Raw genomic sequence first — 8,770 nt, 5'->3', positions numbered from 1 at the left:
TATTTATTTTTAAACAATTTGAAATATATCTAGGGTGAGTTAAAAGTCTTGTGCATCTATATTAGATGGCAGTTATTGTCAGAGAGCCACTGTGTATTAATAATAACTATTGAAATGACTGTTCCACGTTTATAGAAGCATTTATGTGTGCTTTTTGTGAAACCATAGTGCACATAGGTCTTTGGATGACCCTGAACCCCATTTTATCACTTGTTCCCCATGTTTTCCTCATGTGATACCATGTGCATAAGATCTAACTATTCAGTGTCAAGGTTAGATATTCTGATTTTCATCTAAATGTTTTAAACTTTTTAAAATTTTCACACAGTGAGTTTTTATTTTTATTTCATTTTTTAAATTGAGGTATCATTGATGTATAATATTAGGTAAGTTATAGGGTATACAGTATAGTGATTCACAATTTGTAAAGGTTATATTCCATTTATAGTTATTATAAAATATTGGCTATATTCCCTGTGTTGTACAATACATCCTTGCAGCTTGCCCCTCCCCCATCCCTCTCCTCAATGGTCACCACTAATTTGTTCTCTATATATGTATCTGTTTCCTTGTTGTTGGAGTCACTAGTTTATTTTTTAGGTTCCACATATAACTGATATCATACAGTATTTGTCTTCCTCTGTCTGACTTATGTCACTTAGCATAATACCTTCCAAGTTTATCCATGTTGTTGCAAATGGAAAAATTCATTCTTTTGTTATGGCTGAGTGGTATGCCATTGTGTGTATGTATGTTTGTGTGTGTGTATGTGTGTGTGTGTGTGTATATATATATATATATATACACCATATCTTCTCTTTTTTTTAACTGACATATAGTTGATTTACAATGTTGTATTAGTTTCAGGTGTACAGCAAAGTGATTCAGTTATATATATATATATATATATTCTTTTTTGGAGTCTTTTCCATTATAGGTTATTACAAGATAGTGAATACAGTTCCCTGTGCTGTACAGTAGGGCCTTGTTGTACCATATCTTCTTTATCCATTCATTTTTCGGTGGACACTTTGGTTGCTTCCATATCTTACCAATTGTAAATAATGCTGCTATGAATATAAGGGTGCATGTATCTTTTCCAATTAGTGTTTTTATTTTTTTCAGATATGTACCCAGGAGTGGAATTGCTGGATCATATGGTAGTTCTATTTTTAGTTTTTTGAGAAAACTTCATGCTGTTGTCCACAGTGGCTACACCGATTTATATTCCCACCAGCAGTGAACAAGAGTTCTGTTTTCTCCACATCCTCACCAACATTTATTTCTGTTCTGTTCTGTTTTTTGTTTTTTGATGATAGCCATTCTGATAGGTGTGAGGTGATATCTCATTGTGGTTTTAATTTGCATTTCTCTGATGATTAGTGATGTTGAGTATCTCTTCACGTGCTTGTTAGCCATCTCTATGTCTTCTTTGGAAAAATGTCTATTCAGGTCTTCTGCCCACTTTTTAAATGATTTGTTTGTTTAAATGTCTTAAAACTTTTACTTGTGTTGTTTTGGAAGGCAATGTTAATACTGTTCTATTCAGAAAGCCAATTTTTAATGTGCCTTTGTATAGCCGTATTATAAAATACTTTAAAGAAATATGCCCTGTTATAATGCAATCTGAAATTGTCAGATTCTGAGAGTGTATCAATAAAAATAAAAATATTTGCCAGGAAACTAATTAAATGTATAAGCAGAAAGAAAGAGGTATTGCAATATTTTCTACTTTCATAGAGAAAACCATTAGACGTAGTTAGGAGAACATACGTGAAAGGTTAATTTTATATGATACTCAAACAGCCTGGTTAAAAATGGAAGGGGAAAAAAGAGAGAGAAAACTTCATCCTCTAGTTCAGCCTAAGTAATTTTGATCATATTTTTGATTCTATTAAATGGTAACTTAAATGACATTTGGGAAAAAAAACTATATTTGTTTTTAAAATACATGCTTCTAAAATCTGAGCTCAAGGCAAAAAGGAAAACAAGAAAGCTTTGTCCATTTGCCATAGTAAATGGATCAAATTGGTATTTGTCAAATGTTCCATCACAAAACATGATGAAGGCCAGAGCTCTTGTCAGTCTTAGTAAGACTCTTTTCTGCATTTTTATAGATAGTAAGAAAGCTATAGAAAGAACTGGAAATTTTCTCTCTGTATGTCTCTGTCTCAACCTGTCTAAGAAAAACTTCTCTTTCTGCTTGGTGCCATAATCTGAAAATTTGGAAGGTCAAAAGATTTATTGCAAGAAACCATCTTAGAACTAAAAATAGTTTTTAAAGAAACCAGCTAAACAGGGCAACCATCTTACTCTTAAAGAAAATCATATGCCAAAAGGCGAAATCATTGGCATACAGGAAATGAACTATAAAGTATACATTATAATTTCTGAGCCAATATTGTTGAAATAGGAAAAAGTTACTAAAATCTTAAATAGGTTATGTGCAATATCTCTGGTAAAGCTACAAGTTTAAACATTTTCTTTAAAATGCCTTTAGAAATGGCAATTTTAATTATTGTACATTTCACATCATATGTGAGCATTATTGCTTTATGAACGACTCTAAATATCTCATATATATTTAAATTTAGAATATATATTTAAATCATAATGGCTTTTCATCAAATATGAATTTTTAATTTGAAAATGAAATCATACTACCAGCAATAGACAGGGATTTGTTTTTTTTTTCCATTCTTTTTCCAAACTTTGTTTGGAATTTTAACTTTTTAAATGCTTTTCTTAGTTCTTATAATAAAGAAGCAACTAATTTTACATGTCATCCTACAAGTAGATTTTTTTAATGTGGTAAAATATATGGAACATAAAATTTACCATTCTAACCATTTTTAAATGTACAATTCAGTGGCATGAAGTACATTTGTGATGTTGTGCAACCACACTTAGTCTTTTTTTAAATAAAGTGTGCAATGTGATGATTTAGTATACGAATACATTTTGAAATATTCCCCTATTAAGTTAATTACACATTATCTATCGTCTCACATATTTACCTTTCCTTTTTTGGTGAGAACATTTAAGTTAAAATCTCTTAGCAAATTTCAATTATACAATACCGTGTTAGCCACCATAGTCACCATGTTATACATTAGATCCTGAGATTTTATTCATTTTATATCTGAAAGTTTGTACCCTTTTACCAACTTCCTCCTATCTCCCCTAGTTCCCAGCCCCCTGGCAGCCACTTTTCTACTTTCTTTCTCTATGAGTTCAACATTTTTTTTTAAGATCCACATACAATTAATACCATACAGTATTTGTCTTTTTCTGTCTGGCTTATTTCACTTAGCATAACCCCTCCAGATTCATCCATGTTGTCACAAGTGGCAGCATTTCCTTTCTCCTGGCTGAATAATATTCCATTGTATACATATTCCACATCTTCTTCATCCATTCTTCCACCAGGATACACTTAGTTTGTTTCTATACCTTGGCTATTGTGAATACTGATGCAATGAACATGGGAAGACAGATATCTCTTTGAGATTTCATTTCCTTTGGATATATAGCCAGAAGTCTGGTTGGCAATAAACAATTTTGTTGACTAGTCTAATAAGGAACTGTTGTCAGTCCCATAAATAACTTCTAAAATAAGGTGTTGGTATACTAGTAATCACAAATTTAGTTTCTTTTAATACTTTTTTTAATCCCATAAGGAAGTTTTTTTTTAAATAAACATCATTTTTATTAATCAGTTGTGACATGGCAAAAAGTATAGTTATTATTTCTGAAAAGTGTTACAAACTCTACATCTAGAGATGATGAAAAGTTCTTATAGAATTTGTAATAAGTATACATGGGTTAGAAATTGTATAGACATGTTGGAGTGTTATGAGATTAATACTTGCAATCCAGACTGCTATAGTTTATATTTTTTCTGTATATTCCAAATCAGGTGTGTACCATTTGTACTTAGAACCACACTTGAATCATCCTGAGTTCATTGATTGTAATATGTGGTTTGGTTTGTAAACAAATAATCATAATTTCTTGCACATTTCTGGAAATAAATTGTACAAGAATTTATGGATTTACTTCTAAATACAGTATATAAATAAAAATTTCATTAAAAAACACATACTAAACACACACACACACACACATTTATTTTCTCACGGTTTCCGTGGATAAGAAATCCAGGAACAGGTTAACTGGGTCCTCTGCTCAGGGTCTTACCGGCTGCAGGCTCATTTGAGGCTTAGGCTACTCTTCCAAACTCATGTAGTTGTGGCAGAATTTAGTTCCTCGTGGTCATAGGACTGAGGTTCCCACATCTTTGATGTCAATCAGCTGGAGGCCACTCACAGCTCTTAGAGGCAACCCACATTCCTTGTCATATGCCCCCTAAATCTTCAATCAAAGTCAGTGATGAAGAATCCACCCCGTGTCAAATTCCTCTCACACTTGGTTGCTCACCAGAAAGAACCCAGTCCCTATCACTTTTTAAAAACTGGGATAAACAATAGCAAAATTTACCATCTTAACCATTTTAAGTGCACAGTTCATTAGTGTTAAGTATATTCACATTGTTGTGCAACAGATCTCCAGAACTTTTTCATCTTGAAAAGTGAAACTCTATATGCATTAAACAAAAACGTCCCTTTTCCCCCTCCCCCAGCCCCTGGACTAACCACCATTCTACTTTCTGTTTCTATGAACTCGATTACTTTAGATATGAGTGGAATCATACAGTATTTGTCTTTTTGCAACTGAAGAGCCTAATCCCTTTTAAGAGTTCAGCTGGTTAGGTGAGCTCACTTTCGATAATCTCTATTTCTTAAAGTTAGCTGATTTGGGATTTTAATTGCATTTGCACAATCCTTTCGCAGCAATGCCAGATTAGTTTTTGAGTAAATAACTGGGAGAAGATGTGTATTCATCAGGGGCGGGGGAGACAGGAATCTCGGGAATCATGTTAGAATTCTGCCTACTACCAATAGAGTAACCCTGAAAAAGGAGGTAGAGTGCTAACTAGGACCTGTCAGACAGTTTAATATACTGAGTTCAACTTTTATATACCATATAAGCCCTTCCGGTTTGCCACGTATACTCCAGGCAATAGAGCACTGAAAAAGAGGGAAACAGACTGGTTCCGTAATGGTCAAGGTATCAAATTCTGGCCTTGGATTAACTGAAGGATTTAGTAGAGAAAAAAGAAAGCAAGTAGAGAAAAGTAGATTAGCTGAGACCAAAAGCCTTTTTTTTTTAATTGAAGATTTCTCTCTCTGTCTCTCTCTCTCTCTTAAATTGAAGTATAGTCAGTTTACAATGTTGTGTCACTTTCCAGTGTATGGCATAATGTCTCAGTCATACATATACATACATATATTCCTTTTCATATTCTTTTTCATTATAGGTTACTACAAGATATTGACTATAGTTCCCTGTACTACACAGTATAAACTTGTTGATCTATTTTATATATAGTAGTTAGTGTCTGCAAATCCCGAACTCCCAATTTATCCCTTCCCACCATCTTACCACCCTGTAACCATCAGTTTGATTTCTATGTCTGTGAGTCTGTTTCTGTTTTGTAAATAAGTCCATTTGTCTTTTTTTCAGATTCCCCATATGCATGATGTCATAAGGTAAGAGACCAGAAGCCTTTGATACTTCATCCCCTGTCCTATCCTCTGGGCAAAGTGGGGCTATTACTGAGAAATCTCCCATTCCCAAAGGTCCTGACAGCTGCTTCTGGGGTGAAGAGCTGGGCCAGAAAAGCATAAACTGAAAGGACAAACCTCCCAGGCTTCATATTCCATGCCGAAAATAGGTGAAAGGGTGTAGAGCAGCAAGAACACACGTACGGTATCAAAATAGCGCTGGACTTCACCGTCCACCTCCTGTGCCCCCACAGAGGAGCGCTGGGGAACCACAAAAGCTCTCTAACTGGTTTCTAGCCCTACTCGCCTCCAATTTTCCACAGTTCACCTGAGAAAAGTCAAAAATGCAAGTCAGAATTCTATCAGTGCTCTGCTCTAAAACCCCTCAGTGGCTGTGCATCTATGTCAGCTCCACCTGCTATAACCCAGCCTCATCAGCTGCCGCATCCCTGTACTCACACTCAGACTGTGTCAGTTCCCTGAAAAGATCAGGTTGTTTCACCCTTCCAATCATGCCTTTTCCCAGTCTTTTCTCTCGATCTAGAACGGTCATCCCCGCCATTCCAGTGTGCCAAGAAAATTCTTCTCTATCCTTCACTGCCCCTCCTTACGTAAAGATACTAGCATCTGGCTTGTGACCGCCCTCTCCACCCTAACTCCTGGTGGTCATACTGGGGGGTCTCATTGTCCTTGGAGGTGACACAACTAACCACCTCTGAGTCCCTTGACTCTCTCAATAACCCCCTTCATTCCACATCAGCCGCCCGCACCCAAAGCACCACCTCTTGACCTTTACTGTGGCCCAGAATTGCTCACCTCCAACATTTAACCCTTCAGTCTGGACCACAGTCTTCTCTCTTACCTGCTCCCTCAGGTCCTCACTCCCATGACATGTGTCATTTTACCTCTTTCATCTTTTGAGCCCTCCATTTTCTCCCAGTCTGTTGGCCCCTCCTGGCCTCTTTTCCTTCCCTTCCCAACCTCTCTTAACCCCAAGCTTGATCACCTGAAGTACTCTCTCACCAGCGCTCTCAATGCCCTTTGCATTCCTGTCTCCCAAACCAGCCCCACAAACCTCTCACCTTGTGTCAGTGCTACCAACCACCCTTCCCCCACTCCTTCACCTGGGTATTTCCAACCCGCTAGAGAAAATCCACAAAACCAGACAAATTAGTTCCTATAAATCCAGGGTCTTCGGCCTCAGCTGAATCTCTTCTACAAACAACACTACATTCACATTTATGCTTGTCTGCATCCCATCTTCCAGGTCAAGGTCCACTCATCCACTTGTGCCCTATGTGTCATCTTTTTCAATCTCCTTTAGAAACTGCCTCCATCAATTATCTGTTCTCTCTTGGGTTTCAATTTGTGGTGCCTTTTCTTAGCCTTAAACGTGCTTGAGGGAGTAGGGAGGGTATATAGCTCAGTGGCAGAACATGTGCCTAGCATGCACAAGGTCCTGGGTTCAACCCCTAGTACCTCCATTTAAAAAAAAAAAATAAGCCTGAATACTGCCCCACCCCACCTCACAAAAAGTGCTTGGAGCTCTCCTATTTTGAAAAAAAAAACCCACCTTTTTCTTGACCCTGAATCTTCATCAGGTGCCAGTTTCTCTCCTTACCTTCTCAGCTTAAGCTTCTGCAAACAGTAGGAGTCTATGTCTGCTGCCTCTACTCCCTCAAATCCGCTCGTGCCCCAACCTACTGAAAAAGGTTTCCACTGAAATTTTTGAGGCAAAAGTCACCAGTGACTTCCAAACTGCCAAAGCTTTTCAGTCTTGGTGTTATCCGACTTCCCTATGCATTTGATACCACAGATACATAATTGTCTCCACCTTGAAATGTTCTTGTTCCTAGGTTTCCATCACATTGAATTAATTTAGTTTCCTGGTTATTCTGTACTTCTCTGAGCATTCCTCTTTGTTCTCTCTCTTTTCTGTTTGGTAGTCAGTTTTTAATTTTATTTTCATGCATTTTGATTTTTTTTTATTGAGGTATAGTTGATTTACAATATTGTGTTAAGTTTTAGGTATACAGCAAAGTAATTCAGTTATATGTATACATAGATACCTATTCTTTTTCAGATTTTTTTTCCATTATAAGTTATTACAAGATATTGAGTTTGGTTCCTTGTGCTATACAGTAGGTCCTTGTTGTTTATCTATTTTATATATAGTAGTGTGTATCTGTTAATCCCAAACTCCCAATTTATCCCTCCCCTCATTTCCCCTTTGGTAACCATAAGTTTGTTTTCTATGTCTGTTTCTGTTTTGTAAGTAAGTTAATTTGTATCATATTTTAGATTCTACATATAAGCGATATATATTTGCTTTCCCTATCTGACTTACTTCACTTAGTATGGTCATCTCCAGGTACATCCATGTTGATGGAAATGGCATTATTACATTTGTTCTCTCTTTTTAAAATCTCTTCCTCTTTCCACTACTTAAATGTTAATGTTTCCCAACGTTTTGTCAAGAACTGCAAGGGGTCTGAGACACTACCCGACTTGCACAGTTATGTACCTTATGTGTATGAATACTACTAAAGAAACATGAGACACCTGGATCAAGGAAAAGAGATTTTTTTTAAAATTAATACCCACAACCAGATCAATAGCCAGAGTAACATTGCCTAGTCGGTGCCCCACATCCAGACCCACAGGCGACAGGATGAAAACTGATAGAAACTTTCTGTGTAAATGGCAGGTTTCACCCCATCGATGAGGATGGAAAACAGTGTATTTCTTCCATTTATATATGGGAGAGAGACAGCCATCGGGCTCCTTTCCAAAAGGAGAGAGAAAAACCCTTTGCTCCTGGGAGGTGGGCTGGTAAGGATTCTGGTTCTTACATCAGCCTTTTGTAATGTTAACATGTCTTTCCAAGAGCCAGATAAGTCCTCTGTCTCCAGCTTTTACAGCCTAGACATGTCTCCAAAGTCTGGGCTTTATCTTTTTTGAAGTATTAATACCTGGGGAAATGGTGCTCAGTCTTCCTGGAAATTCGGGCACTTCACCTGGGACAAATGGCTAGAGATATCCTCATGGTATGTGGAAAGTGAAACATGAGGGAAATAAAAGCAAACATTCTCTGTCTTCGTATTGTATACATCCCTGTGTCCCAGGTAGCTGGAGCTTTTTAC

This window comes from Vicugna pacos, chromosome X (assembly GCF_048564905.1).
Source record: "Vicugna pacos chromosome X, VicPac4, whole genome shotgun sequence".
In the NCBI taxonomy this organism is placed as follows: Eukaryota; Metazoa; Chordata; class Mammalia; order Artiodactyla; family Camelidae; genus Vicugna; species Vicugna pacos.
This window is presented reverse-complemented; position numbering follows the sequence as displayed.